Raw genomic sequence first — 20427 nt, 5'->3', positions numbered from 1 at the left:
TCCCACGTCGGGCTCCCTGCATGGAGCCTGCTTCTCCCTCTGCCTGTGCCTCTGCCTCTCTCTCTCTTTGTATCTCTCATTAATAAATAAATAAAATCTTAAAAAAAAAAGAACACTCAAATATAGTAGCATCTAACTAGGATGTTGGGAGACTGTTTTTAAAATAAAATATTTTATTCTGAGGTGTTTAAAATTCTTTTTTTTAATATTTTTATTTATTTCTTTGAGAGAGAGAAAGATGGGTGGGGGCCAAGAAGCAGAGGGAGAGGGAGAAGTAGACTCCCCTCCGAGCACAGAGACTGATGTGGGGCTCAATCCCAGGACCCTGAGATCATGACCTGAGCTGAAATCAAGAATCAGATACTCAATGACTGAGCCACCCAGGTGCCTCTCTGAGCTGTGTTCTGAGTTCACGAATTAGCCACTACTGATCCCAGGAAGGACACTGTGGTGGCCAACATTCTTTCATTCACACAAGAAATTTGCTTTTCGATGCACAACACGGAATACTTCCAGGTCTGTGATAGACACGGACAATACAGAACTAAACAAAGACAAGGAACTCACAAGCTGAAGGACAAGAAATACTTTAACAAACAGAAATATCAAATATAGAATGTCAACCCTTCAGTACATTCTTCCTGAGTTAATCTAATACCACATTCCCATTTAACACATTAATCAGTTCAGGGGCAACAACCATATTTAACTTATTTTCATTCACAAACACCTAGCATGTGTTTACTATAAGATTAAACAAGAACAGTTGGTCTAACTGTAATTCACATAATGGTGCAATTTAAGGACTTCTTGGTTCCAGCAAACCAGGTAGATTCACTTCAATGCCATCTGTGTGCATTCAGAATCTAACAAACGCTCCTTCACAGTTAACACTTTTTCTGGATTTGTGGTTAAGGTGAAGGAGAGGTTTGTAACACTAGCAACTTCACCAGCAGAACATCCCCCAGAGACCATCCCCTTTGGCTGATCTTGTTTTCACCTGGTGTAATGGTTTGAATGGTGCCCCCCCAAAAGAGATACCCACATCCTAATACGAGGAACATTCTGTGAATGTGATCTTATTTGGAAAAAAAAAAAATGTTTTTGCAGGTGTAATCTAGTTAAGGATCTTAAGAGGAGATCATTCTGGATTACCTGAGTAGTCTTAAAACAAATGACCAGTGCCCTTAAAAGGGAAAGGCAGAGGGCGTTTTGAGTCAGACACAAAGGAGAAGACATAGACAGAGGGAAGGAGGCAATGTGACCACAGACAGAGATCAGAGTGATTCAGCTGCAAGTCAAGGAGTGCCAACAACCACCAAAAACTGGAAGAGGCAAAGGATGGATTCCCCCTAGAGACTCCAGAGAGAGTGCAGCCTTGCCAACACTGTGAATGTGGACTTCTGGCCTCCAGAACTGTGAGAACAAATTTCTCTTGTTCTCAGCCACCCAGTTTGTGGTCATTTGTTAGAGCAGCCACAAGAAACTAATATACTTGATTTTGTTCTCTGGTTTCACCTCGTGATGATGCCAATGCATGTCTGTCCTTACAGAGCAATGACTCTCTAGAGTCCTTGAGTTCCGTTTTTGTCTGCTTGGGCTGCCATAACAGAACACTATAGACTGGGTGACTTAAACAATAGACATTTGTTTTTTACAGTTTGGGAATCTGGGAAGTCTAAGATCCAAGTGATCATCAATTAGGTTCCCAGTGAGGATCCTCTTCTGGGCTTGGGGACAACCACCTTGGCAGTATCCTCACACAGCAGGGAGTGGAAGCTCTGTTGTCTCTTTCTTTTTTTTTTATAGAGGCACTAGTATCATGAAGCCCACTCTCCTGACCTCATCAAAGTCTAATTACTTTTCAATGGCCACATCCTACTACCTTCACATTGGGACTGAGGGCTTCAATATATGCAACCAGGGCAAGGGGGTGGGAGTGCACAAACATTCTGTCTATAACAGGTCCTCTATTTCAGCTCAACATACACGGGAACTACATCCACCAAAGCCTTTGATTCTTGGAGCATTCCAAATGGAATTGTTTCTTTCTTTAGGAAATGAATGTTTACCTTACAAGAACCTTGCAAAATGCTTAGGAGATAGCCATGATGGGGAAAGCAGCCCTTGCTTTTTGCTGATTTGGAGGCCACTCTAGGAATTCCCATTGGACACCCTCATCCATATAGACAATTGTAAGAAATCACTGTTCGTTTTCACTGGAATGGATCTTTGCCATAGTTTTTGTTTATTTCTTTTAATCAAGGGGCACATATTGTAGAACCCTCCATAGAAATATTGGGTATTCAGTTCATTATGGATGGAATGAGTAGCATGATATAATAAATGGATAAATATTTATACAAGTAGTGCCTAGGCCGTGGAGAGCATGCTTTTGCAAAATGTCCCTGTGAAAGGCAACTTTGCTGAGATGCTAAAAGGATGGTCTTCAGAGCCCAAGTAAACAGAATTGAAGTCCTGGTCTACTACCCACCCAATGTATAATCATGCATGAATTACTTAAATTCTTTTTGCCACAGTTTCCCTCTCAAGAAAAGGGGGATCATAATAAGAGTCTCTATAATAAGAGTAGCTGCACTGAGAGGACTGAGTGTTAGTATACCTGAAGATCTTTGAAAAGTATCTGGCACAGAAAAACAAAACAAAAAAAAAAAAACCCACGAAAAAACAAAACAAAACAAAATCCTATATATCAGAACTTGTTGCTACTCTCATTATGGGCATTTTATTTAACGCAATCTGTGATTTTAGAAGACCACCTCTATGGGCTCAGTATAGTAGATGTGGAATCATATGGCATTATACCCCCCAAGAATAGAGACAGCTTCATTTTGCCATAAGTAAGTCCTAAGGCTTCTCATTCTTAGCATCTGATCTCTTCGGCTCTCACACTACCTTGAGAAGTTAAAGATTCTTTGAGGGGAAAGATCACCTCTTCTTCATTTGCATCTCTCTTTCAAGTATGGGACCCTGTACCCAACTGCTTTTTAAAGATCGATATCAAAATAAATGGATTGAATAGATTTATTCTTCTTAGAAGATGTTTTTAGTCATTGTTCAGAGAACTTACTGGAGTGTTCTGGGCTTTTTAAAAAGAGTAACCAGGGTGGTGAGTGGTAATGATGGCTGCTTTTGACAGGCACATTCCTTGTCTGTGCACCAAAAATGTGACTTGGGGCTAGTGTAGAAGTACTTTGAAGTGAGACAGAATAGCTTGGAAGCTATGATTAAAGAGGACTTGTTTACAAAATAAACTTCAAGATTATAGGAAAACTTCCTCAGTGACTTTTTTAGGTCTTTGATTCAATGAACCAGATCCTGCTTTTCTCCCATGGGGTGAAGCTGACCTAAACCACAATAGAGAAAGTCTCGCAGATAATCTTGCCAACTCCATGCCAGGGACAATTAGTGGGAAACAAACTGTAGCCTTTAAAGAGCAGGTGGAGGAATGATAAACTAAAACAACATCAGTCTCTGGCCCTATCTCCTTTCTCACTGACCATTCACAATTTTTGCAAACATCTAATTAAAGAGAAGACTTTTTGTTTTTCATCCTGAAGCTATAAATATGACACTATCAATCATAGAGATTGTTGGGGCAGGTGATGAAACAGAAATTTCTAACCAAAGGGGAAGACCTTTGAGTGTCATATAATTTTAAGACTTTTCCTCTCTCACTTTTGTTATTTTTGTGTTTGTTTTTAACATCTAACTGTTTTTTTCCTCAAAATTGGTACTCATCACTGACCTGTGCTCTCTATTCTGGAGAATCAGTAATCCCCAAAGACTGATCTGAGGTAACATTGAAGGCCGTTTTGCTTAGAATTATGTTACCAGCCACTAGCCCACAGCAGGAAACATTATAAGCATTTGACAAATAGTCGTTGAATACATGAAATAAAAGCCATTAGGATTTTGTCCTCAATTGTGACCTATTTTTTTAAATTGTTTCCTTTTCATCTGCCAGATATAAAGACATTTGGATAAAGCTGTGAATAGACATACTTTAAAATTAGCACATGTAAAATTCTTTCTGAAACTGTCTTATACCAGCTTCCTCCATCTGAAATCTTGTCAATCAACAGAAAGATTTCTCTGATTACTCTGTGCACTGCTGTCTCTATCTACTCCACATATTTTTTATTGTACTATTTTCTTGTCTTTATCTGACTTGTTACTATTGAATTTACATGATTATTGCCTGTTTTCATCTCTAGAGCACGAGTCACAAGGTCTGGACGGGTAGGGACCTGGTGTCCCTCATTCACAGATTTACCCCTGATACCTAGCGTAAGGCCAACCTAGACCATAGCTTAATATTTGTTTAAAATGAATTACTAAAAAAAAATTAAAAAATAAAAATAAAAATAAGTAAAATGAATTACTAAATGAAAAAACATTTTTATATTTAATAGAATTCAGAATTAACTTTAAAAAAATTTTTGGACAAGTTTTTGAAGAGATTTTAGTCATCTTGTATCCACGTGGTATCAATCATGATATTTAAGGTATAGGGTCTGGGTGGCTCAGTTAGCTAAGTATCTGACTCTTGATCGGCTCAGGTCATGCATGATCTCTGGGTCATGACACTAAGCCCTATGTTGCGGCTCTGTGCTGGCGGTGGAGCCTCCTTAATATTCTCTCTCTCCCACTCTCTCACCTGCTCACATTGTCTCTGTCACTCTAAATCAATCAATCAATCAATCAATCAATCAATCAATCAATAAAAAGATACAGGGTTATTACAGAACATGAGATATTGTGATTTCATCCCAACTGACCTATTCAATTTTGAATTTTGCTTCAATTAATAAAACTTTGCTCTGTTACATGCATATTGTTACCTAAACTAGTACCATGTGAATTTACATTTATATTAGTTCCACATGAATATAAATATTTGAGATAAACTGCCAGTTACATTTGCCTTAATATTTATTTGCACAAAATTCCTCTATTAGGTGTTATTAGAAGTTCTGGTGTGGTGAAACTGAACTGCTAGAAGTTACACATAAAATCAGGAAGGGAGATAGGAATCACACCAATGTCCTTTTGACTTTTTGGAAGCTTTGTGCATTTTGGCGTATTAATAGACACTGTCGTCCTAAACTATTATTTGTTATTTAAATGTAATAATGTTTATATAAATGAAAGGTTTCCTGAGTCATGCAGATTTAGTTTTTGTAATTTAAAATTTTTCTGGAAGTGAATTGAAAATTTATGATTTTTCATTAATCTTGGGACAAGATGTTTGTAAAATTCACAGCAGGACACAAGTTAAAGTCTTCTTAGTATAAACTGAGGCGGCAGTGGTAGCAAGTTTCTCTTCTTCCCATATAGTTCCACTCTTCTTTTTCCTGCCAAAAAGTTTCCTTTTCCCAAATTATCACCCCATTAGCCACACCCCTTCATGGTATCCTCTTTGCTAAGTAAACATGTTATAGTCACACTGAATATAATGTACAATTTATTACACATTTTAATTGGAGATCATAAAGGTCAATGTTATCCAAAGAACTCTCTGTAGTAATAAAAATGTTTTGATTCAAATTCTTTTTTGCCCAGTGTGGTAGCCAGTACCCATATGTGGCTATTGAGCACTTGAAATGTGGCTGGTTTTATTTAATTTTATTGGTTTATATTTAAATAGACACATGTGGGTAGGGGTGGCCATATTGGACAGCATAGTTTTAGATTATGCATTTGAAATACTCTTCCTGGTTTCCTTTCTCAAACACACAGACGTTAAGTTTCAAAAGGACCAAATACAGTGGCAGTTCTCAGTATTTCTGCAGTTTGTCTGGCTTAGGGAATGAATGATCTACCACCAAGTTACAATCCAAACAATATTTCCCACCTAAGGTTATCCAAGCTCTTCTCTTTATTTTTCACTCTACAGTTCTGGCTGAGTTTAGAACCCAGAGGGTCAAAGGAAAGCTGGTTTCTCAGGATTCCCAGCTGGGAGTGGAAATGATGGTTTGAGTGCCAGATAGCTCATGAAGTAGCCAGGGCTCGTGAGATCCACCGCCAAGTTGACCAGATGAGAAAGGAGAGAGAAGGACAAAAAGAATCAGGGAGAGTAATACTAATAAATGTTTTGTTTAGCTCCAAAACATTTTTTTTCTATATTGATCTGAGGTTCAAACTGGGTAGTAAACTCATTGTATAGCAAATAGATCATTTTGGAGTTTGGGGGTGGGGAATATACATGCATAAAAAATACAATGGGAAATTCAAAGATTTTCAAAGATCTGGGAAAAAAATTTTTTTTTTTTTTTTGCTTCCAGAAGACATAACTGTTATTTTAGTTTCCTGTAAGTCATAGGCTTGGAAGATAACACATTATATCCCACATAATTTTTAAATTGCCTATTTTCTTAAGTATCATTACCTACTTATTGTGCCCCTGAAACCAAAACAGAGATTAAAGTTGTGGATTTCCCATAACTGTAAAAACCATATATATCTAAAAAGATTTAACTCTCCAACGGGGTATGAAATACCTACTCTTTTGGACCATTAGAATTTATTAATCTCTATCATGTTTTAGCAGATATACGGATACACAGCTGTGAGATATGGTTAACAGGTTTGTTGTGCAACAAAGAAACATAGTTGTGAGGGTTGCTGGAGAGGAGGTGGGTGAGAGGAAGGGATAATTGAGCATTAAGGAAGGCACTTGATGTAATGAGCACCGGGTGTTACGTGCAACCGATGAATCACTAAATTCTGCCTTGGAAATTAATAATAAAAAAGAAACATATTTTGTAAGAAAGAAACATCTTCTGAAGCCATTTTCACTTTTTTTTTTTTTTTCTAATCAACACCTTATTTTTCAAGCATATTTTTGGAGTTTGGAACTCCAGGTAATGGAAAAGGAGCTTTCTGCTATCATGTAATATAACGAATCCGTAGGGGGAAATAGAGTGAAATCAGAACCACAGAAACCAGCTTTCTCTGCTCTATCACCCTCCAAAGGAAACAGGTTATATATAATGCATGTGATGGAGTCTTGTGGACCAGAAACAAATAGCATGTGCTATTCGATTTTCACTCAAAAAGTTATACTAGAAATGTCACAAAATGAGCAAAATTGTAACATGCCTAAAACAGAAAGCAAGAAAAGATAAGCGTCTTCAAATAGATATGTATTAATAGAGCTCTCTAGTAGATGTATTAATGAAATGTTCATTGAGAGGAGTTATAAAGGAGTCCCTCAAAGGTCAGTGACCACTTAATTTATCATCCAAATGGAGACACATTGGAGAGCCAAAGTTGGTGCTATTAATAATGAAGTTACAACTTACAGACCAACCAAGACACATGGCTGTCCTGGTGTGAGTCTTTGTCTCTTAATCCATTATTCACCCCTCCAGATACCCCTTTGCTACTCAAATGCCGCCCATATTTTAAGACATCGCTTCATTCCCACTGTCTCGACAATACTTTCATGACCTCTCCAGCCCCCTTCTATTCACCTATCCCTATACTGCAGCAGCATTTGTAATCTGTGCTACACAATTATCTTACATTTATCCTCCACTAATATGTTGGTTCTATTTCTAGAATTACATTATAGATTCCTAAAACCAAGGACTTTGTTCTATTTTTTAAATCTCCCCAAAGGGGGATCCCTGGGTGGCTCAGCGGTTTGGCGCCTGCCTTCAGCCCAGGGCGCAATCCTGGAGTCCCGGGATCGAGTCCCACGTTGGGCTCCCTGCATGGAGCCTGCTTCTCCTTCTGCCTGTCTCTCTCTCTCTCTCTCTCTCTCTCTCTATCATGAATAAATAATAAATAAAATCTTAAAAAAAAAATCTCCCCAAAGCCCAAAACTATCCCCTGGAAATCATTGCTCAAAAATAGCCCTGTCACAGGGAGATCATTGCTTGTTTTCTATACTTTCAAAGCCAAATTCAGGGCTTCCCTTTACCATGTGGTCTTCCCAAATTAAAGCAGAGGTAATATGCACCCTTTCTCTGACTGCAGATATTATGGACCACAATACTCAGTCTTATAGCAATGCTTTATCAGCACAGATCACTCTGTGTGATGTACTATCTTTTGAGCTAGATCAAAGGCTGGTGAGGGTAGGCATTGTCTTATTCCTTTTTTTTTTTTCCTCCAGTGTCCTGCACTGTACTTTTACATGTAGCAGTGCTAGCAAAATGCCTGCTATTGGGTCCCCTACCAATATCAGAGTGGCTCACCACTTTCCATGTCTGCACAGATCATGATTCAGTCATACTAGCAAGGCCACATCCAGGAAAAATGGCACAGGTGTCAGAAATGACCTCTTCTTGAATTGTACAGCTCTGTTAATACATTTTGAATTGTACATCTAGCTCCTGCAGTAAGGGGGAGAAGCTCTGGTCTGAGGCATGTTGGAACAAGCATAAAGTAGAGCCAAAAGGGACAAAAGGAAGCTGGAAGTAGTTCTAGCTAAAGGTACAGGTCTTTTTAACCCCCTGATCTTGCTTTAGCAGAAGGCTACTGGAAATTCATACAGTTTTCCAGTCTGCTTCTGGAGAGGGGGTCTAGATAGAGTAAGCCCAGAGGAAACCTCTAGGGGATCTAGGTGACTCAGGCAAGTGTAGTACAATGTGGTCCTATAGGGTGATCAAGGTGAGACTCCACGAGGGACCAAGAGGAAGACAACTGTATGGACTGAGCTATAGGAGAGATGGGAATCCATACAAGTTGCTGGTTCTGGGTTCCAAGGAAGGAGACAGGGAAGAGCTCGGCTGGGAATCAGGGAAGTAATCAAGCAAAGTTAGGCTCCAGGCAGTGGAATAGGTGTGTGGGCATTGTAGGGGCCAGAGACGAAGGCAGAGTCTTGGACTTCTGAGATGACACTGTGGGAGAGGGGAGAGAGTAAGCAAAGATGCCACCAGCATCACAGGGCAGACCTCATCACTGTACATCAGATCATGAGGAGGATTTATCCTGGTATATGCATCCAAGCTGTCATGCAGCTAGAGCTGCTGGGGCTCTTCTGAACCTGTAATGATGGTTGTGGAAACCGGAATGGGCCTGGACACAGAGATGGAACCCATAACCACCCCACCCCTGCTAAGAGACACTAAGAGACAAAATGAGACAGGAATGGAGAAGGCCACACATAGAAGGTGAGCAGAGAGTAGCCTTTCCCTGCATGCATTCTTTAGGATGCTGATCTAAGAAAGGATGAAGTGGTCAGGTAAGTCTCAGAAAAGCTGAACTACACAAAATTTGCAAGATTCTTTACCAGGTCCTGGCAGATACAGTGTCAATCTCCAGCCATGACTCTTTTATGCAGTGAAATGCTCAGAAGCTTTTGATCCACTAGAGTCTGTGCAGAAAGACTTCCTCAGGCTCAGCAGGGCTGTAGGAATGAAGAAGACAGTGTGGTGACACGCTCAGCACATTCCTAGTCCCCATACATGGCCTCAACAGCTAGCTTGGTAAAATCTTTGGCAATACATGCGCAATCACTAATGGTTTATTTGCCTTAGACTCAGCTTATGGGACAGCTAATGAAGAGGTGGCTTGGGAAAGAATAAAACCATGAAACATCTGCTAAGAGTTACACAATTAATTAATTTATTTATCTTCCTATTCATTCCGGTCGCTTACAGTTCTTCCTTTATTCCTCTGCACCTCTGTGGAACACAGTGTCAGATTGAAGTTTCATCCAGAAAAGAGGAGAAAAAAGTGAGATAATGCCAATGAGGACCTAAGTTTTATCAATTTTTTCTGCTAGTTAGTTACATTGGGGGGTGGGGGCTGTTTCATGTGGGTTCCCTCCAATGTCATTCTGTGGTTACTTCTCAACAAGTTCTTCTATCAGTTGTGTGAGAGGGTGTGTAACACAGCACAAAGAGGCAGCAGGCAGGTTGTATGGATGTGGCTTTGTACACAACTCTATCACTTATGACTTTGGGACCTTGAGCTGGTGCACTGGGCAGTTTTGTGCTGGGCCCCTGCAACCCCCAAGACACACCCAACTGATGTGGGCCCCTGTGACTGATGAGGGCTTCCTGGAAATCACCCTCCAGCAGAGGGTGTTGCTTTGCCCTGTGTGATGCCCCCTTACTGGAGTCCTTCCCATCCGGACTGGTCAAAAGGTACAGAAGCCTAGATCCATTTCAGTTGGAGACAGCTCTAAAGGTCCAGCCCCGCCCAGAGTTTCCTGTGACATCAGCAGAGGACAATGGTAGCACTGCATTTGCATCACAGATTAACATCTCCCCTTGTTCATACCTGCCCTCCTCACTCTCCCTCGCTTCCAGGTCTTAGTGCTGAGAGAACTCTCCAAAATACTTTCTGCAACCAATCTTTCTATCTTGGAGTCTGTTTCCAAGAGAACTGGTCCACAAGAGCTGGTTCATCATCTGTGAGTCTCAGGTCCCTCATCTGTAATAGAAGAGAAGAATAGAATAGAATAGAATAGAATAGAATAGAATAGAATAGAATAGAGAACTCCAAATGACCGAAATAATGGGAAAATTAATTAATTAATTAATTGTGTAACTCCTGGCAGATGTTTCATGGTTTTATTCTTTTCCAAGCCAACTCTTCATTAGCTCAATTGCATGAGGATTACTAAGGTGCCAGGCTCTTTTCTAAGCACTTTTCCAGAATTATTTTAATTTCTAACAAAATCTTATGATGCAGTATTATCCTCCCCTTTTACACAGAAGAGGAAACTGAGGAACAGAAATTATCTAACTTGAAAACTGTCACAAACCTAGTAGGTAGGAGTCCGGGGGTCAGCCACTATGTCTCCAAAAATTATACTCTTAACTCTTAAGCTTCATTATGTTTCCCCACAGAGCAATGGTTAAAATTAATTGAGAATATATAGCATGTGTCCATCACAGTACTGGGAAATGGTAGTTAATCAATAAATGTTTTATTTCTTTCAGTCTTCATATACATTTAAGTGTCACAGGTGTCCTAACTGTGGGAAATGAACAAGGGACAGTGGAAAGGGAGGTGGGCAGGGAGTTGGGGTGACTGGGTGATGGGCACTGAGGAGGGCACTTGGCGGGATGAGCACTGAGTGTTATGCTAAATGTTGGCAAATTGAACTTCAATAAAATAATTTAAAAAAAAATAAATGAATAGTGACATAAAAAAAAGTGTCCCAGGTGTCATGAGGATGGCAGGAGCCCACGGGATGATGTGATGTGTGTGGGAAGTCTGAACACAGACTACCAAGTAACTAGTACTGATTTTCCGAGGGTGCCACATGGCCCAGTGGGGGAGAGTCAGATTACCTTCTTTAGAGCTTAGATTCTCTGCCTGCTACTTCAATCTTCTGAGCTTCAGTTTCTCATCTATTATAAAGGAAATAATAATATTATCTATCTTATAGGATTGTTGTGAAGATCAAATTAATTAATGTATTTAGCATATTGTCTGACATAGTACAAACTGAATAAAAGTTATTATTTTAACCATCAGTATAACTAGCATTACTTATTGTAGATATTTTTTTTTTCAGTTAGGGTTAGGTTTGTGTTCATACAACTTTTTTTTCTAAATATTGTATTTATTTATTCATGAGGAATACAGAGAGAGGCAGAGACACAGGCAGAGGGAGAAGCAGACTCCCTGTGGGGATCCTGATGCGAGACTCAATCCCAGGACCCCAGGATCATGGCCTGAGCCAAAGGCAAGTGCTCAACCACTGAGCCATCCAGGTGCCCTTCATACAATTTTAAAAAATGAAATGGTCCTCTTAAATAAGATAAATTTTATTTCTCCCACTTATAAAAGAAGCCCAGAGGTGGGTTACCTAATGTTAGTATAGCCTGGATACCTTCTAACACCATGGACAACCAGCTTGTTTTTGCTTCATGGTCCAAAAATGCCTGTCAGAGCTCCAGCTATCACATTTACATTCCAAACCATAGGATGGAAAAAGGAGTAAGAAAGGAATTGTTCCTCTGTTTGAAAACTCACCCATCAAAAATATTACCCCTATATCTTATGGCTATAAATTGATCAAATGCCACATCTAGCATGTATGGAATGCTGAGCTGTGTGGATTTTCATTTCAAGCAACGATGGTTCAACCAATGTCAGGACTCTGTTAGGGAGGAAGTAAAATAGGCCTAGGTCCTAGAAGGCATTGAACATTTTCCACCACAGGGGATGAGCCCTCCAGGCACCTGTTTAAAAATAAGCTATAGCTTATTTTCTGTTTTCTGGTTGCAGTTGCAGGAAAAGACAAATTGTTACTTTAGGTATTGCAAATATCCGATGTCAGTTAACTTAAAGGTGGAGAGTTTTAATTCTAAGCTTAAACATTTTACCCATGTTTGTATGTACTTTTATTTCTGACAATTCTAATTTGTACAGCAAAGCCTGCAGGGAGAAATATCTTATAAGAGCATGAGGTAAAAAACAATAACCCATGCTAATTCTTGCAAGTGTCTCATAAATAAAACATGAAGCAAAAGGAAATTAAATATTGATTAAAGAAATCCAAAGCTTAGGACATTTGAGTTTGTTATATACATTGTCATGAGGTTCATTGGAAGCCAACCATTTGGAAAATAGATAAATAGGACCTTTGAGTATCAGGACTAGCCCTTATGGCATCCAATAGTAAGAGATCAGGGATGAGTGATTGTCAGCAACATTTTCATTACATACAAAGAAATAGTGACCTTGAAATCATATAGGAAATTTACAATTAAAAAAAATCCCTAGTCTACTTATTCAATTTACTCTCCTGCTCCTATCAATACACATATTTCAAAACACAAAGATTTTAACCAAGAGGAAAACAGTGTGCAAAGGCCCTCAAATCAAACTCTGGATTTCTAATAGGAAGAAATCACCACATGAAAAGGAACATGTCACTGTCATGGGAGGAATTGAACAGCTTCTCCCATCCTAAGAATGTGTTAGAGAGAAACCACCCACAGTTTTCCATCGTTTTTTTAACCTGACTTCACCATGAAGCCAGCCAGTGAAAATATAAAATTACGGGAACGTGATTTTCAGCTACACCACAAACCTGGAGAAATCCATGTTATTCTAAAAGTATTATCTCATTATAGGCAAGGATTAGCTAACAGGAAACAGCCAAATTATCTTGGTCTGTGGTTGAAGAGGATCTAAGATCGACAGGGATGCCGTTTACAAATTTCACATTCAGGGAAGTATCCAACTAACTGTCTTCTGGGTCACTCCATTGGAATCCAAAGAAAACAGTCTTAGCAGAGAAATCACCATGAACCACAGTTGCAGACTTTTCAAATTAAAAAAGAATAAAATAAAAACTGGGAAGAACAAAGATGAGTGATTGATTTACTGCGATTTACTGAGGAGTTGTAGGCGTTAACTCTACGGTAAAGTGAATTTTGGGTTAAGAGACCAAACAATGAGAGTGCAGTGCCCCCGATGTCTTTATGTGTTTTTGTGACTGAGTTGAACAAAGAGTGGTTGGCCGTGAGTTTACAACCCTTTCCTTGGTTCATAAGGCAATCAGCTGAAGAAAAGGCAACTTGTTTTTCTGACATCGTAATGTACGGATAGCTTCTACTCGTTTTAACTTCAGTTGAAATTTAATGTGTAGGAAAAAGCAGAATAATAGTCTAGTACCTCTTCCAATTTAAAAAAAAAAATGTTATAAAAAAAATTCTAAGCCAAAAACATGCCAAGATGCAAATGTTTCCTTTTTTTCTTCTCTCTCGTCTCTGTCTCTGTTTCTCTCTCTCTCTCTCTCTCTCTCTCTCTCTCACACACACACACACACACACACACACACATAGCACAGTCCGAAGTAAAAGTGAATATAGAGTAAAGCCCAGTTTTCAGAATATTGGAACATAAAAAGAAAACTCTAGGTTGGAATTCAAGCACTCGCCAATGTTACCTAAGCTCCTTGCCTGTTAGCTTCTTCAACTGATAAATGAGCATAATCACAGCTATTTCAGAGCAATCTTGGAAAATAAAGAACACGAGTTTTGTGGTCAGAAAGGCTCCACAGGTCAGAAAGAGACGGGCTGGTGTCTCTTGGCCTCATTCTCACATCTGCTTCCTGGGATGGTATGAGAGGAGCCTCTACACGAGTTCTGGCACACAACGGCTAGCCCTCCCCTCTGCTTGGTCTATTGCTGCAACGTTGACATTTCTAATGCCACATCGAAACCGATAGCTTCCTTGAAAGGATATTCTTTTCTTTTCTTTTTAAATTATTATTTATTTATTTATTTGAGAGAGAGAGGGAGCAGGAGCAGGAGGGAGGGGCAGACTCCTCACTGAGCAGGAGCTCCATCCAGGGACCCTGGAGTCATGACTGGGCTCAAGGCAGACCCTTAACCCACTGAGCCACCCAGACACCCCTGGAGGGATATTCTTGTAGAAATCCAGCATTAGCAGACTTAGATGCTGAGCACCTCACAATCCTCATGACATTTTCTCCATCTGCTCAGTTACAGAGCTCTCCACCCATGTGCCTCTGCCAAAGCTCCTGATCCCCTGCCCTGGTTTCCCTTCTCCTGGCCCCGGATTTCAGGCTGAACACCCAGGCCCTTCGTTATGGGTAGTGGTCCCATATTTCTGTTAAAGAAGATGCTCAGGGATGGCAAGCGTCTTCCAAGAAATAATTTATATTGAAGCTAGAGTTGTCACTTGGCTGTACAAGATTTTCTTCTTTGCTCTGCACTGTCCCATGCCTTGCTCTTAGCACTCCTGGTGCCTGTTTACTAAATGCCAGGAGCTACACTCACCCCAAAATCTAGGGACCACAGAAAATGCTTACCTACCCCCACTCCCAAATGTCTACAGAGCATGGAGTAAACTCCACCCCAAGTTAAGACTGTGGCTCCAACTCTTAGCCCTTGAGAAACAGCACTATTTTGGAACCTACTCTAGAAAGAGCAACCCTGGTGCCCATGATCAGCAGAAGTTGAAGCTTGCCAAATTTTTCAAGCAACTCCTTCTCCAATTCATCCTCAATATCTCCCCCTAGGTTGATTAAATATTTCATAAGTATTGTCAGAACACATATAGATCAGGTGGACATTTTTTCCTCTTATTCTTTATACATTCTGCGTCTTCCTTCATAAATCTTTTTCTACATTGTGTTGAAAGGTAAAGTGAGGCACATTAAAATTTTCAACAGTTTCTCAGAGTATACATCAATTTGAAAAGGGCAGTGCCAAACCAACAATGGTTAAAAGTGATCCACCAAAAGGAGCTGTGGAGAGGTTTTCATAGAGAAGACATGAAAGCAAAACAGGAAGTCATTTGATTGGCTTAAACACTTGCTTTATTTGGGAAAGACTAGTCAGTGGCTATAATTAGTGGTTCTTAGGTTTCATTTTCTCAGGTTCAAGTGTGTTAAGTCTGGCCTTGGTTTTGGTCTTCCTGTGTTGGCTCTCAAGGATTTAGAGCCCCTCAGTCTGAAGGCCTTGTTTAATTACTTCAACAATCATTATCTCTAGCAAAACAACAACAACAACAAATTGTCTTTATTTTCTTCTGTCATTTAAAAATTCTGTTTTTCATACTTAGGCCATTAATTAATCTGTCTTGAATTTACATGTCAGTGTGGGGTGGGAATCACATTTTATTTCAATGAAGACAGAGTTGAGGGGCACTACACACTGAAGATTTCTGTTCCCACAGTGTATCCAAACCTATTCTCCAAGATGATGGTATTTGGAGGTGGAGCATTTGGCAGGTGCTTAGGTGAGGGTGGAGCCCTCATGAATGAGATTAGTGACCTTATAACAGAAGCCCATGTGAGGACACAGCAAGAAGACAGTTGTCTACTAACCAGAAGGGGGAACCTCATCAGACATCGGATCTGCTGATGCTTTGATCTTGGATTCCCCACCTTCCAGCACTATCAGAAATAAATTTCTGTTCTTTAAAAACCACCCAGTCTGGGGTGACCCAGTTGAACATCAGACTCTGGATTTTGGCTCAGGTCACGATCTCAGGGTCATGAGACTAAATCGGCATCAAGCTTCACACTCAGCAGGGAGTCTGCTATCTCCCTCCCCCTCTGCCCCTGCTCACACACTCTCTCTCAAATAAATAAATAAAATCTTAAAACTGACACCCAGTTTATGGTATTTTTGTTTATGCAGATTAAGAGAATGGGTTTTTTTTAAAGGTTTTCTATATCATTTTTTAGTTATTTAGAGTAAAATATTTTTCTCTCATATTTCTCCATATCATCAAGGTTTCATATTTATTGTATAAGTTCATGGTGCTCTGTATCCATATATCATTATTCCCACTTGTTTCTGAGCCTCCTCTTGGTACTGAACCAATATGGACAAAAGATGGCCTATTTGATGAATCTCTAGTATCTATTGGGTTTCTTTGTTTTCTATTCCATTGGTGAGGTATTTTTTTAACTCTTCCTTTTGTCCCACTTTCTTTGCATTTAGTCTGTGTTCTTTTTCTAACTTCTTAAAGGTAATTTTCAAACTTTTTTCAATCATACAGATTTAATTGGTATTATGTCCTATAAGCACTGTTCTTTACTATCTCTTCCCTTCTGAAAAGGTAGTTCAATGTTACTCAGCTCTTATTACTTTATAATTAATATATTATTCACATTAATTATTTTAGATTGCTTAAAAGTTTTTTTTATTTTAAAGTGTATTTTTGGGTTATTTTATTACTGGTATCTAATGTTACTTTTTCTTTCAGAGGCTGTGCTCATATTTAGTACTTCTTTTGAAGAACGTTATAATACAATTAATTTTTAGAAATGTGCCATGTTTCTTTGAAAATAATATGTATTACTTAATTTTCCCTAATTTTCTAATGAGCTTATTGTGTGTATGTGTGTGTACTAGGTCAAGCTTATTAAGATTTGTTCAAATCTTTTTTATTTTCATTAATTCTTTATCTAATAGGTCTGTCAGTTTCTGAGAGAAATGTTTTTAAAATCTCTAATATTATCTAATACAATTATGAATTTGCCTATTTCATCTTCTAGTTAATTATTGTTTTATATATTTTGCTCTATATTGCTGGGGAGAATAGAGTTTAGGATTGCTATAATTTCCTGGTAAGTTGTTTCTTTTATTTTATATATTGATCCTTTTTGTCCCTCTACACTGAACATTTTAGAAGGATGCTTTCTCTCTCTCTCTTTTTTTTCTTTTTGAGATTTATTTATTTATTTGAGAGAGAGGGAGAGAGTGTGAGCACAAGTGGGGAAAGGGGCAGAGGGAGAAGCCGACTCCCCACTGAGCAGAGATTGCAGGCTGGGGCTCGATTCCAGGACCCCAAGAACATGGCCTGATCCAAAGGCAGACACTTAACCAACTGAGCCATCCAGGCACCTTGAAGGATGCTCTTTCTGATAGCAATTGCTGTGACAATTTGCTTTTGGTTAGGATATACATGATACAGTTTACATTTTCCTGCTGTTTTTGCTTTTTGATTTTATAATTAAATTACTTTCTAGCCCCACTGAAGATGACAAAAATTATTGCCTTTCTACTTGTCAGTTTTTTACATGTAAGTCAGTCTTTTTCTTTGGTAATTTTAAGGACTATTTTCCTTTGGATTTAGGGTTTTACTATGACAGTATGCTACGGTCTTATTTTATATATTCAAAACTTGCTATGCCTCTGTGTTCTAAGTAAACAAGTCTTTCATTGATTCTAAACATTCTTGTACCATATATTTCTAAATTTAGCTTTTCCCTCATGCTCTCTCTTCCTGTGGCTATTCTTTTGGATGCTAGGTTCAAGTCTTTTTAATTGTCTTTTTTTTTTTTTTTTTCTCTGACCTCCTCCCCTTTCAGGGTCACAGATACTTAGACCAGACAAGTCTTGATCTGTCTAAACTTGTCCTCTGAAATTTTGATTTAATTACTTTCTTTTTCATTTGCTTGAGGTCTATTTAGTTCTTCTTCTTCTTCTTTTTTTTTAAGATTTCATTGTTAAGTAATCTCTACACTGAACATGGGGCTCAAACTCACAACACTGAGATCAAGACCCACATGTTCTACCAATTGAATCAGTCAGGTACCCCATTTTGTTTCAAAATTTTGATGTTTTCTATTCCTTATTTACATTTTCAATAACTTTTAGCACTTTATTTTATAAATCTTTCATGAGCTTTTATCATCTTTACACTTTACAGTCCTTCTATATGTTTTGACTGCTAGCTTTTGCTCATGTGGATAATTGCACTGTCATTTGTGCTCATAAAACTATTTTAGGAGTAACTAACTTATCCATGGCAGCCTCACACAATCAGGATTGTGCAATTATCTCTAACAAATGGTATTGTGCTTGTTTCTGAGGAACATTCATGGATTTCAGTGATCCAAAACATGCTTGACAATTCCTAAGGCCCTTAATGTAAATTTAATCTCCATGGCAACTCGTGGTGCAGGCTTAGCTGCTCAGTAGGAGCTGTCCTTCTGACATTCTATTTCAAGAAGAGCTCCCAGTTCTAGCTCCTTACCTTCCTCAAGCTCAAGATTATTTCTTTTCTCCTTTCATATGGGTTAAAATTTCAGGACCCAGCAGTAAGAGACTCTAATATTCCAATCCCTCGATAAATCACCTCATATCAACCAACTCATGAAATTATACTATCTTCTTCATTCGTGTTAGAGTCACCAAAGCCATTTTTCCTGTCTTTTCCCATATTTTCATGTGCTTTTTTAGTTTTGCCTCTGCCAATATCACCATTTTGTCCAAACTGGGTCTTGCTATTCAATCTTTATACTACAGTTCTTTATTTCTGTCTACTGTGCATGGCACAGTAAATATCAGATGAATGTTATCCTTATAACTTGGGGGAGGAGATAGATGCGCCCTGAATTGTGATACGTTGGTGAAGCTTTGTGGGAAGGACTAAGACAGCACATAGAAAGACATCATTAGTTGGCTTGAAAGGATGAGTGAGAGCTTCACCAAAGAGATAGATTTGAGATGACCTCTTCTGGGTGATAGGGAGCCGCAGGGTAGGAAAAAACAAGAGGAGAGGATTTTCTAAGGGAGTTGAATTTGTAGCCTCAGGATGCAGTTTCAGCCTAGAAGTGATAGTTGAAGCCATAGGAACAAAGACCAAAGGGTTGCAGAACTTGCAAAACAAAATAAGACTTGAGAATGTGAGTGTTCTCAATCAAGAAAATCAAGGAACTGGAGTGAAAAGCAGAACTCTGTGCAAAGATTTCAAGTTGTAGGATAAAAAGCAGTGGCATGGGATGTGGGACTTTGCGATGGCAAAGTTGAACAAATACTATCAAAGAACCTGATATTCTGTGGTGGAACAAAACCTCCGTTGAGCATGAAACTGTTTCTTTTTTTAAAGAAAGTATAAGCAGAAAAGATCTTTGCGGGCCTCAAATGAAATGAACTTTCCTTTAAGCAAGAACCACTTTTCATCTTCTATTGTCAATATGTTTTGTTTGACCTTCTTATAACACTAGTTGTGATTAACTAAGTTAATGCTTCTTGAGATCTTGTGGCTAAAGAATAAAATAAATTATAACTAAAACATAAAGACTGTTTATTATATGTTCCATTACTGAAGTCTTCTATAATGTGCCTTTTATTATTATTTTTTTTAGAATTGCACTTACCTTTATTTCATGGCACACAAGTCTTTTCATGACATTCCATCATCATCCAAAATGTCACTGTGGGCAGTTGACCCTGGAAGGAAGAAACTAAATATTTATTTACTGAAACAAGAAAATGTCTGCCAGGTCCCTGAAAAATCCTAATCTTCTATCTTATCTTCAGAAGTCCATGGGCTTCTATTATAATATATTCTCCTTGATTCCCTGAAGGTTTACTATCTGTCCAAAAGTTCCTCATTCTAAGTCCCAAAAGGGAATTTTGCTTTTTAACTGTCTGCACTATACTAAAAATTAATTCAAGGAATTGACCACTGTGCCCTCAAGAATTGAGTAATAAACCCTCTTGTATCCATTAAGGCTCTCTGAGAGTAAGAGTTCCCCCAAAGCACCAAAGGGCAATTATTGTAAATCTGCCTAGACAGAGCTTTCAGCATAGAGAAAATTTAATTCTCAAAGCTTACTCAGAAAAGAAAAATAGCCTTACTGAGAAGAATAGCCTTTCTGAGAGTTGCAGCCCAATGGAGAGCACCCACATTATAATACCTTTCATCTAATAATGGAGCACTGTGTTTGAAGCAAGATTCAGAAAACATTTTGTTTATAGTCTCCCTGGAGCAGTGCTTAACACACAGAAGGTACTAGAGAAATATTTATTGTCTGGATGAAAACATGAAAAATTGAGTGATTTAAAAACCATCTAGTCCAATGGTTAATAACTAGATTTAAAGATGAAGATATGGAAGTCCAGAGACTTTTAGGGGTAGCTCTAAGATGACTGTATCAGGCTAATCATTACCTCAATGTGTTACTTTTTTTTAAGATTTATTTATTTAATAAAT

General features: G+C 38.7%; 1 long non-coding RNA gene across 1 annotated transcript in view; it reads left to right on the top strand.

Moving 5' to 3' along the window:
- Positions 1 to 10267: 10267 nt before the first annotated feature.
- LOC140616090 (uncharacterized) overlaps positions 10268 to 20427 on the top strand; it is a 67006-nt gene continuing 56846 nt past the window's right edge. The window contains exon 1 of the long non-coding RNA XR_012016620.1: positions 10268 to 10393. This is a non-coding gene — a long non-coding RNA (uncharacterized lncRNA). The remainder of the gene's footprint in view (positions 10394 to 20427) is intronic.

This window comes from Canis lupus, chromosome 24 (genome assembly GCF_048164855.1).
Source record: "Canis lupus baileyi chromosome 24, mCanLup2.hap1, whole genome shotgun sequence".
In the NCBI taxonomy this organism is placed as follows: domain Eukaryota; kingdom Metazoa; phylum Chordata; class Mammalia; order Carnivora; family Canidae; genus Canis; species Canis lupus.
This window is presented reverse-complemented; position numbering and strand designations above follow the sequence as displayed.